Consider the following 12,562-nt stretch of genomic DNA (forward strand, 5'->3'; position numbering starts at 1 on the left):
TTTTATATGTGATACTGGAAGTGACAGCAAGCCATTGGAATTTATTGATGTGAGGGTAGGGGAAGTGTGTGACATAGTCATGCTATGCTTTAGGAAAACACTTTAACTGTTCTTTATAGAGGAGTTAGAGGAGACATTTCAATAACAACTAAATGACAATAGTGTAAAGAGTCATAAAATGGAAAAAGAGATAACCTGGATCTTAATTCTGGCTTTGCCACAAACAATTGTGTGACTTTGGAATAATTATTTCTTTTGGCCTCCAGGAAGTCCTTATAGGTAAAATATAATGGTTGAAGTAGATGAACTCAGATTTCTTTTAGCTATAAAATCCTATGAGTTATAACACAAACTAATTGCCCTATATTGGGCAAGTCAATATAACTGGGGGACCTGAACAAAATGAATTATCTACTATGCCTCCATTGAACCATTAGTTGCTTTCAAACTAGATGATATGGGCTCATGTACAGTTTTAACCTTTGCAATCCAAGTCATTTTCAATCATAGAAACCATTGGGAAGGCAAATCATTCTAACCTCATATTAAGTAGCTTTTTAATTAAAAGACTTTATGGCAATGAGAATCTGGCTTTGCATGAATGTTATGTCTCTGTTTAGGCTATTTCAAGTTACTGTTTTACAAATTCTGAGTCCTCTATTCCAGTAAAATTCTTCCCTCAAACACATAGAGTAGAAGAAACTGTGAAAAAAACAAAGCACCAAGGTAGATTGATATTCAAACAAAGCATTCGCCAACCCTTTCACTGCCAACAAGTACATTTTGCATATTACACTCTCATTATTCCCAGAGCCAAATGTCACAGTCATTTGTGCTTTGTAGAGATAAAAGCAAATGGAAAGTTAACAAAACAGTGAAATAACAAGGTTAAGAGTTCTTGATTAAAACAGACAAAACAGCTGGAAAAGGTTCTTTAGAAACACTATCATTTTAAACAATTAGAGAAGAGGCAATATCTATCATGGTTATTTGCTAAAATACTAGCTAACATTAACATTTAAATGTAGTGTAATGGTGCTGTTTTTTTTTTTTTCCTGTAAAAACATCCACAAGCACACATCCACAAGCATACATACAAACACAAATATACACACAAATGCACACATAAACAAGTACACAAATCTGCTGAGTAAATGAAATACACAAACTGAAAGAATCAAAGAATACTCTGTTCAAGCCATCAGGAATAATAAGAAGCTTTTTAGAAGTGTATTATCACTTCCTTTCCAATTTCCCAGGATACAGGATCATAACTTCTTTCAGGCCAAAGACCATTCTTTCTATTTCTTGGAAAAAGCCTACATGCAGGGCTTGATATATTAATGTCAATCTGGAAGAATGTCTTTATTAAAGTGCCACATGGATTAATCTATCCTTGGTCCTTTGTTCATTTTTTTTCTCAATAGATTGGAAGAAAACATTTCTAGCATGACATAGTATACATATTAAATTTGTAGATGACACAGACTCAAGTGGATAGCTAATAAATATCTGTTAGATTAGAATTACAAAAGATCTCAACAGAATAAGGTGAACTTTATTTTCTAAATTTCTCAATATACCTAAATTTCTCAATTTTTTAGTAAATCAACTTCATGAAATAATAATAAATTAGTAATAAATGGGCTCACTCATATAGAAGGTATCATTCCATGACCAATTTCAAGCTGGTGAACATTTTTGAATTTAATTGAAGAGATGGCATTATCTGGCATTTATCCATTTGTACCTTTTCCAGTTTTTCAACTGTTATTTCATTTTATCCTCATGATTTTAAGAAGGAGATGCAATTTTTATCCCCATTTTATAGAATGAGGAAACTGAGGCAGATAGAGGTTAAATAACACTCCCAGGGTCACATAGCTAGTTAAATGCCTGAGAAAATCTTTGAACTCAGGTCTGAGGGAAGAATCTGCTGGATGAGATTGAAGGATATGGAATTAATTAGATACATATATAAAAGAATGGGCCTTCAAATCATGATGAAGCATTGAAGAATCTAGTTATAAATATACTCATATCCTTCCATTCATGTTTTTTTTTAATTATTTTTTTATTATATATATATATATATATATTTTATAATATTATCCCTTGTATTCATTTTTCCAAATTACCCCCCCTCCCTTATTCCCTCCCCTCGACGACAGGCAATACCATACATTTTACATGTGTTACAATATAGTCTAAGTACAATACATGGGTGTGAATATCATTTTCTTGTTGCACAATAAACATTAGAATCCGAAGGTACATGCAACCTGGGCAGACAGATATTAGTGCTAACAATTTACATTCCTCTCCCAGTGTTTCTTCTCTGGGTGTATCTACCTCTGTCCATCATTGATCAACTGGAAGTGAGTTGGATCTTCTTTATGTTGAAGATTTCCACTTCCATCAGAATACATCCTCATACAGTATCGTTGTTGAAGTATACAGTGATCTTCTGGTTCTGCTCATTTCACTCAGCATCAGTTGATTTAAGTCTCTCCAACCCTCTCTGTATTCCTCCTGCTGGTCATTTCTTACTGAGCAATAATATTCCATAACTTTCATATACCACAATTTACCCAACCATTCTCCAACTGATGGACATCCATTCATCTTCCAGTTTCTAGCTACAACAAAAAGAGCTTCCACAAACATTTTGGCACATATATGTCTCTTTCCGCTCTTTAGTATTTCTTTGGGATATAATCCCAGTAGTAGCGCTGCTGGGTCAAAGGGTATGCACAGTTTGATAACTTTTTGGGCATAATTCCAGATTGCTCTCCAGAATGGCTGGATTCTTTCACAACTCCACCAGCAATGTATTAGTGTCCCAATTTCCCCACATCCCCTCCAACATTTGTCATTATTTGTTCCTGTCATCTTAGCCAATCTGACAGGTGTGTAGTGGTATCTCAGAGTGGTCTTAATTTGCATTTCTCTGATCAGTAGTGATTTGGAACACTCTTTCATGTGAGTGGATATAGTTTCAATTTCTTCCTCTGAGAATTGTCTGTTCATATCCTTTGACCATTTATCAATTGGAGAATGGTTTGGTTTCTTATAAATTATGGTCAGTTCTCTATATATTTTGGAAATGAGACCTTTGTCAGAACCTTTGTTTTTAAAAATATTTTCCCAATTTGTTACTTCCCTTCTAATCTTGTTTGCATTAGTATTATTTGTACAGAAACTTTTTAGTTTGATGTAATCAAAATCTTCTATTTTGTGATCAATAATGATCTCTAGTTCTCCTCTGGTCATAAATTCCTTCCTCCTCCACAAGTCTGAGAGGTAGATTATCCTCTGTTCCTCTAATCTATTTATTATCTCCCTCTTTATGCCTAAATCATGGACCCATTTTGATCTTATCTTGGTATATGGTGTTAAGTGTGGATCCATATCTAATTTCTGCCATACTAATTTCCAGTTTTCCCAACAGTTTTTTCCGAATAATGAATTTTTATCCCTAATGTTGGAATCTTTGGGTTTGTCAAAGATTAGATTGCTATAGATGTACCCTTTTTTGTCCTTTGTATCTAATCTGTTCCACTGATCTACCGGTCTATTTCTTAGCCAATACCAAATGGTTTTGGTGACTGCTGCTATATAATATAGCTTTAGATCAGGTACACTTAGACCACCTTCCTCTGAGTTTTTTTTCATTAGTTCCCTTGCAATTCTTGACCTTTTATTCTTCCATATGAATTTTGTTGTTATTTTTTCTAGGTCATTAAAATAGTTTCTTGGGAGTCTGATTGGTATAGCACTAAATAAATAGATTAGTTTGGGGAGTATTGTCATCTTTATTATATTCGCTCGGCCTATCCAAGAGCACTGAATGTCTTTCCAATTATTTAATTCTGATTTTATTTTTGTGGCAAGTGTTTTGTAATTTTTCTCATATAATTCCTGACTTTTCTTTGGTAGATGGATTCCCAAATATTTTATACTATCAACATTTGTTTGGAATGGAATTTCTCTTTGTATCTCTTGCTGTTGCATTTTGTTAGTGATATATAAAAATGCCGAGGATTTATGTGGATTTATTTTGTATCCTGCCACTTTGCTGAAATTTTGAATTATTTCTAGTAGCTTTTTAGCAGAGTCTTTGGGGTTCTCTAAGTATACCATCATGTCATCTGCAAAAAGTGATAGTTTAATTTCCTCATTTCCTACTCTAATTCCTTGAATCTCTTTCTCGGCTCTTATTGCCGAGGCTAGCGTTTCTAGTACTATATTGAATAGTAATGGTGATAGTGGGCAACCTTGTTTCACTCCTGATCTTACTGGGAAAGGTTGCAGTTTATTTCTATTGCATATTATGCTTACTGACGGTCTTAAATATATACTCCTGATTATTCTAAGGAATAATCCATTTATTCCTATACTCTCAAGAGTTTTTAGTAGGAATGGATGTTGGATTTTGTCAAATGCTTTTTCTGCATCTATTGAGATGATCATATGGTTCTTATTAATTTGATTATTAATATGGTCAATTATATTAATAGTTTTCCTAATATTAAACCAGCCCTGCATTCCTGGAATAAATCCTACTTGATCATAGTGTATTATCTTGGAGATGATTTTCTGAAGTCTTTTTGCTAATATCTTATTTAAGATTTTAGCATCAATATTCATTAAGGAGATTGGTCTATAATTTTCTTTCTCAGTTTTCGATCTACCTGGTTTAGGTATCAGTACCATGTCTGTGTCATAAAAGGAATTTGGTAGGACTCCTTCATCCCCTATTTTTTCAAATAATTTATATAACATTGGGGCTAATTGTTCTTTAAATGTTTGGTAGAATTCACATGTGAATCCATCTGGCCCTGGGGATTTTTTCCTGGGGAGTTGATTAATAGCTTGTTCTATTTCTTTTTCTGAAATGGGACTATTTAAGCAATTTATCTCCTCCTCTGTTAATCTAGGGAGCCTATATTTTTGGAGGAAGTCATCCATTTCACTTAAGTTATCAAATTTATTGGCATAAAGTTGGGCAAAGTAACTCCTTATTATTTCTCTAATTTCCTCTTCATTGGTGGAAAGATCCCCCTTTTCATTTGTAAGACTATCAATTTGATTTTCCTCTTTCTTTTTTTTGATCAAATTTACCAAAGGTTTATCTATTTTATTGGCTTTTTCATAAAACCAACTCTTGGTTTTATTTATTAATTCAATAGTTTTTTTACTTTCAATTTTATTGATTTCTCCTTTTAATTTTTGTATTTCGAGTTTAATTTTTGGTTGGGGGTTTATAATTTGGTCTTTTTCTAGCCTTTTAAGTTGTAATTCCATTCATGTTTTAATCCTTTTTTTTTTTTTGGTTTGTTTTGCTTTTATTCTGTGTGATTATTGTACATACTCCTTCATAGATCCTCCATGGGAGATCTTTTCAACATACTAAAGGCCTTCTTCTAGACATATTTACATTTTATGATTACCTGCTGGTCTCCACCTGCCTATCTTTTCTTCCTGTCATATAATTTCTGAATGATCTCCCTTGCATCACTTTTTGGAAAGATTCTGAGGCCTGTTTAATACCTTCCATTGTATCTTGAGTCACTTGAAAATTTGATACTTTGGAGATTTCAGTGTTCAAAGATTCATAACCACTCACTCTGAAAAACATTGATCTTAATATTTTTTCATTTTAATTTTTTTCTGTCTCCAGCATGTAGTGCATAATAGATGCTTAAAAATGCTTGTCAGTTTTACTAATGTTAGCTAGATGGGTAAGAGACTTTGCTTGGAATCAGGATGATCTGAAATCAAATTCTACTTCAGGTATTTATTAGCTGAGTGATGTTGCTTCAATTTAGTTACTTCACTTCTCACAGCCTTATCTATAAAATAGAGATAGTAATAGCATCTGTCTCATATGGTTTTTGTAAGGACCAAATTAAATAATATTTCAAAAATACTTTTCAAACCATAAAATACTATATAAATGCTAGCTATTATTATGGATTTCTTTGGAATCAAGGAACACCTTCATATTACTAAAAATAGTCTACAATGTTTTCAATTCAATCTGGCCTTTTCTTCTTCTCATTCAGTTCTAGACCAGAGTCATTGTCCATCATGTGTTCCTGCTCTAAGTATATAAACTGATATGCTAAGTTAATGGATTTGCCATCTAGTCTGGCCTGTGGTAGTTTGAACAATAGTCATTTTTTATCTTTTTAGTTTTTCCAGTATAAATAAACTTCTCTATATCTGTCTCAATCTCTGACTCTGTACATATCTGTTTCCATATCAACCTTTCTGTTTCTCTCTGTGTCTATCTTTCAAAGGAATTTAATTAAAAAAAAATTTAATTAATGTTTCCCCAAAGATCCCCCTTCTCTCCCTTCCATTTTCCTTCCCCACACCTCTCACAACTGGAAAGCAAGAAAAACAAAATTCCTATTATAAACATGTACAATCAAGTAAAACAAATTTTCACAAAGACTATGTTCCCTCTACATGTCTCCATCTATAGCCTAAGTCCATTGCCTATCAGGAGGTGGGTAATATATTTGATTATGTGTTCTTTAGAACTAAGATTGGTCAATTTTGATGATCAGTCTTTGTCTCTCAAAGTTGATAGTCTTTATGGTATTGTATATAGAAATTTTTTTTGAGTTCTGCTTCTTCATTTTGTAACAGTGAATATAACTTTCCATGTTTCTCAGAAGCAAAATATCTCTCTTGAGTGAACTTAGGTGCTATTGAGGAGATTCTGTAATCTTTTGAGCCTTGATGTAATAAGCCGAATGCCATTTGCAAAAAAAAGGGGAAAACTGTACTTGGAAGTCTTCACTTCCTCATTTTTCATCCTTGATGAATATCATTGTATATCATTTTATCTCACTGTTTTGTGTAGTTTAATGTTAATTTATTCCACAAACATGTCTTCATAACCTTAATAAAGTTATACTCTGATATTTACTAGCTGTGTGACCCTTAACTTCACTTAACTGCCATCTGCCTCAGTTTTCTCAACTATAAAATGAGGATAAAATTGAGATAATATTTGTAAAGCATTTAGCACAGTGCCTGGCACATAGTAAGCACTTAATAAATGCTTGTTTCCTTCTTTTCCTTTAGGCACAAGGAATACAGAGACAAAAATAAAACTGTTCTTGCCCTCAATGAGCTTACATAGAGTTGTTAAGCATAGTTATTTCTGGGGTTGCATTTATAAATTAATTTTGTGTGATCTTAAGATACATATAAAAGATTTCTTGCTAGAAAAGAGAACTTAAGGCTAGTAAACATAATGGCAATAATGTATTCTTTGTATATTTTAGGCAGTTTTGTGGTTATAAAGATATCCTCTGTAAAAAAACACATTTCAAATATATTTAGAAGCTAAAGGATATCTAAAGGGAGCAAGATTATAAAAGAAACTGAAACAATAAAAAAAAAAAACTGACTTTCTAAAGATACAAGGGAATAATTTCATTTGCTACAGTAGCCATCACTACTACTCTGTCACCAACATTTAGTAATAAATGGTCTCTTAAGTAGTTGATAGTATGTTGTTAGTAGCAATTAGTGAAAACAGAACCAAAACAATTTATACATTTTAAATGGGGTTTATTAGAGGACATAATTCTGCTATTTGGCCCTAAATGATAGAAGGAAGCAGAGCCAAGATGGCAGATTAGGACTTGCCTGAGCACTCCTGCAAACCCTCCCAAATACCTTTTTGTTTTTTTGTTTTGTTTTGTTTTGTTTTGTTTTGCTGAGGCAATTGGAATTAAGTGACTTGCCCAGAGTCACACAGCTAGGACGTGTTAAGTGCCTGAGGCCAGATTTGAACTCAGGTCCTCCTGACTTCAGTGTTGGTGATCTATCTACTATGCCACCTAGCTGCCCTCCCCCCCAATACCTTTAAATAATAACTCTCAACAAATGTTAGAGTGTTAGAACTTACAAAAAGACAGTGAAACAATTTTTCAGCCCAAGAGTGGAGCATAGTTTGTCTCAGACCCCTGCCAGCATAGGCCCCAGCAAACCAGGAGCAGGTCTGAGGGTAACCAAATCAGTGGCAGCACACACCTCTCAGCCCACAGAGACCAAAGGCATCTTGGAGGGTCAGTGGAACGATCTGTCACAATTGGTGACAGAGAAGTGGAGTCCAGTGCAGGCTGCACCAGCATAGCCCCAGCAAACGAGGAGCTGGCTTTGGAAGCCACTGAATCTGCAGCAACAACTAAGGCTTTCAGAGCTCTCAACCTACAGATGGTATGCGTGATTGAATAACTGGTCAGAAGGAATTTATAGGGGTCACATTACTAGCACAGAGGCAGGACTCTGTCTTTTTGCCTATACTTGGATCCAGATCACAGTCTTGGGTGGCAGTCCCTGGACAAGGAAGAGCACTAGCACCCAAGGGTTTGTAGCCACAGTAGAGCAGAGACCCTCTTTACAGCTGCAGGACAGAAAAGAATGCTTGTGGTCCCTCACAGAACTGAACAGAGGGCAGGAGAGGAGTCAATATATTTCATCTTAGATCATACCATTGTGAAAGAGCTGAAAGCTTATAGATCCTTAGAAGTTTCTTTGAAAACAGTTGAACCTCCCCCACCCAAAGCTTGGGACAGTACTCTCTATTCTGGAAGCAGAGTCCTACTTTCACAAAAATTTCAAAATGAAGAAATAGGCTAGGAAAATGAGCAAACAACAGAAAAAGATTCTGATCATAGAAAGTTATTATGACAAAGAAGACCAAAACAATAAAAACAAAAGTCAAAGTTCCCACATTCAAAGCCTCCAAGAAAAATATGAATTGGTCTCAAGTCAAAGAAGAATTCAAAAATAATTTTGAAACTTAAAAAGAGAGATAGAGGAAAAATTGGGAAGAGAAACAAGAGTGATACAAGAAAATCATAAAAAAGAATCATATCAATATCTTGGCAACAGAGACACAAAAAATGCTGAAGAAAATAACACCTTAAAAATGTGTGTGTGTGTGTGTGTGTGTGTGTGTGTGTGTGTGTGTGTGTGTGTGTGTATAAATATATATATTTATACACACTATAGGCTGCTTGGGAGAGGTGAAAATGAAAGTGCATAACAGAAATCAGAAGAATAACCTAAAAGAAAGCAAAGATGGACAGTAATTAATATGTCTTCTATTATTATATATGCTTTTTTGAAATTCAAATTTATAGTTTCATATTGTAAGTCCTCCCTGAAGTTTTGCTGGGCACATGGCAATGTTTTCCCTTTTCTGTCCTTTTTCTTTTTCTTTTTTTCAGTTTTGTATTTAGTTTTAATTAAGTAAAAAAAAAAAAAAAGATGTTGCAAACCAAAACAAAAAAACAAACAAACAAATAAACAAGCACATACAACAAAACTTGTAAACTAGACCAAATGGTAAAAATAAACAAAAAAATACAAAAAGCTAATGAGGAAAAGAATTCCTTTAAAAAGAATAATTAGCCAAATTGAGGGAGAGGGGAGAAATTTACTAAAGAAAACAACTCCTTTAAAACTAAAATTTGAAAAATGGAAAAGGAGGAACAAAAGCTTACTGAAGAAGATACTTCCTTAAAAATTAGAAGTGAGCAATAGAAGCTAATGACTTTATGAGAGATTAAGAAAATAATATTAATTATTTTATATATAAGAAATATATATTTAATATATATTATATATTTAATATATATTATATATTTAATATATATTTAATAAGAAAATATTAAACCAAACCAAAACTAGAAGGCAATGTGAAATATCTCACTAAAAAACCAATTGATCTGAAAATAGATCCAGGAGAAATAATTTTGAAATTACTAGACTGAATACCATGAGTAAAAAAAAAAAAAGCCTAGATATCATCTTTCAAGAAATTGTCAAGGAAAACTACCCTGATATTCTAGAAGCAGAGGATAAAATAGAAATTGAAAAAAATCCACCAATCATCTCCTGAAAAATATCCCAAGATGAAAAATCTTAGGAATTTTACAGCCAAATTCCAGACCATCCAGGTCAAAGAGAAAATATTGCAAAAATTCAGAAAAACACAATTCAGTGTTGTGGAGTCACAGCCAGAATAACACAAGATTTACCAGGTACTACATTAAAGGACTAAGGACTTGGAATGTATTCCAGAAGGCAAAGGAGCTAGGATTATAATGAAGAACCTCTCCAGCAAAACTGAGTATAATCTTTCAGCCATATTCAATGAAGTAATTTTCATGTATTCTTTATAAAAGACCAGAGCTGAGTAGAAAATTTAACTTTCAAATGCAAGACTTTAGAGAAACTAAAAAGATAAGTAAGAAAAAATCAAAAGAAACTTAATGTAAAACTGTTTATATTCTTACATGAGAAGATATGTGTAATTCATAAGAATTTTCTCATTTTTAGTTATAAATAATAGTATGTACATATATATATATATATATATACATATATATATATATATATATATATATATATATACATACATACTGAGAAAGAGAGAAAGAACACACAGTTGTTAGTTAAATGTGAAGAAATGATATCTTTTTTTTTTTTTTTTTTTTGACTGTGGCAATTGGGGTTAAGTGATTTGCCCAGGGTCACACAGCTAGGAAGTGTTAAGTGTCTGAGGCCAGATTTGAACTCAAGTTCTCCTGATTTCAGGGCTGGCACTCTATCCACTGTACCACCTAGCTGCCCCTGGATAATACTTTAACAAATAAAATTAAGGAGTAAGAAAGAAATGCACTGGGGAAAAGAGAAAGGGAAAGGAAAAGGTAGAATTGGATAATTTGTCACATATGATAGAAGAAAAACTTTTTAATGTAGAGAGAAAGAAGAAAGAGGCAAGAGGGAATGAGTGAACTTTACTCCTGTATGAATTGGCTCAAAGAGAGAATAATTGGTTGTAGAACTCTATCTTACTCTATGGAATAATAGGAGGGGAAGGAGATAAGGTGGGGTGAGTAATAGAAGAGAGGGAAGATTGGGGGAGGGGATAATCAGGAGCAAAACACTTTTAAGGAGGGATAGGGTGAAAGGAGAGAGAATAGGATAAATGGGGGGCAGTACAATTAAAGTAATTGTGGGGGGAAATTGAATCAAGTTTCTCTGATATAGGCCTAATTTCTCAAACATATAGATAACTGAGTCAAATTTATAAAAATAAGAATTACTCCCTAACTGATAAATGGATAAATGATCAAAAGATAAGGATATTTTTCAGATGAAGTAATCATAGCTATCTTAGCCATATTAAAAAAAAAAGTTCTGATTCACTATTGATGGAAGAAATGCAAGTTAAAACAATTCTGAAGTACTACTACATGCTTATTAGATTGTCTAATAGGATAGAAAAGAAAATGACAAATATTGGAGGGAATGTGGGAAAATGACACATTAATGTACTGTTGGTGCAGTTGTGAATTGATTGAACCATTCTGTATAGCAATTTGGAACTATGCCCAGAAAGCTATAAACCATACATACTCTTTGACCTAGCAATATCACACTACTAGAACTGTATTCCAAAGGAGATGAAAAATAAAAAAGTTAAAGGACTTATATATACAAAAACTATTTATAGCAGTGCTTTTCTGGGGATAAAAAATTGGAAATTGGGGAATAGCTAAATAAATTGTATAATGTAATAGTATTGTTCTATAAGAAATGATGAGCAGGATACTCAGAAAAACCTGGAAAGACTTTCATAAGCTGATGCAAAGTGAAATGTTTTGTGTAAAATGTTGTAAAATGATCATCTATGTATGATAATTATTTTCAGCAATTCAATGATCCAAGACAACTCTGAAGAACTTATGATGAAAAATGCTGTCCATACCCAGAGAAAAAACTGATGGTATCTGAATGTAGATTGCAACATACTTTTTATTTTCAACTTTATTTTTCATATGGGTTTTTTTCCTAATTTGGCATGTTTTCTTTCACAACATGACTATTTTGGAAATGTTTTGTGAGACTCAAATATATAACACATATTGAATTTCTTGTGCGCTCAATAAGGGAGCTTGGGAAGGAGAAAGGAAAAGATTCTGGAACTCAAAGTTTTAAAAATGAATATTAAAATGTTTTTATATAATTGGGGAAAATAAAACACTAAATAAATTCAAAAAGATGAATAAATAAAGCCAAATGATGGAGAAGGTGACTGCTTTTTAATATTCCTCTTAGACTTATAGTGAATCTTCATTCTCTCTTTTTGCTTTCATTTCTGCATAGGATAGGCAGTAATGAATCTTTAGCAATAGTTCACTTTTGCAATGCCTTCAAAAGAGTACATTTTGAAACTGATTCACTTTTGCTTTAATCCTTAGAATATAACTATACCATATATATATATTTTTTTCTGCTTTGTTTTGCTTATCTAAACCTGCACAGGCAAGTTGGCAGGTAGAAGATATTCTCTTGATTAAACTTAAGTCTCACTGAGGAGGTCCTATAATCTGAGCCTTGATGTAATCAGTGCAATGTCATTTGAAAAAAAAAAAGTATCTGTGGGTCTTAACTACAGAATTTCTATACAAACAGAATTTTTCTTCCTATGCTTGATATCCTTTGTGAAAGTAATGGCCAT

Source organism: Sminthopsis crassicaudata, chromosome 1, assembly GCF_048593235.1.
Source record: "Sminthopsis crassicaudata isolate SCR6 chromosome 1, ASM4859323v1, whole genome shotgun sequence".
NCBI classification, from domain to species: Eukaryota; Metazoa; Chordata; class Mammalia; order Dasyuromorphia; family Dasyuridae; genus Sminthopsis; species Sminthopsis crassicaudata.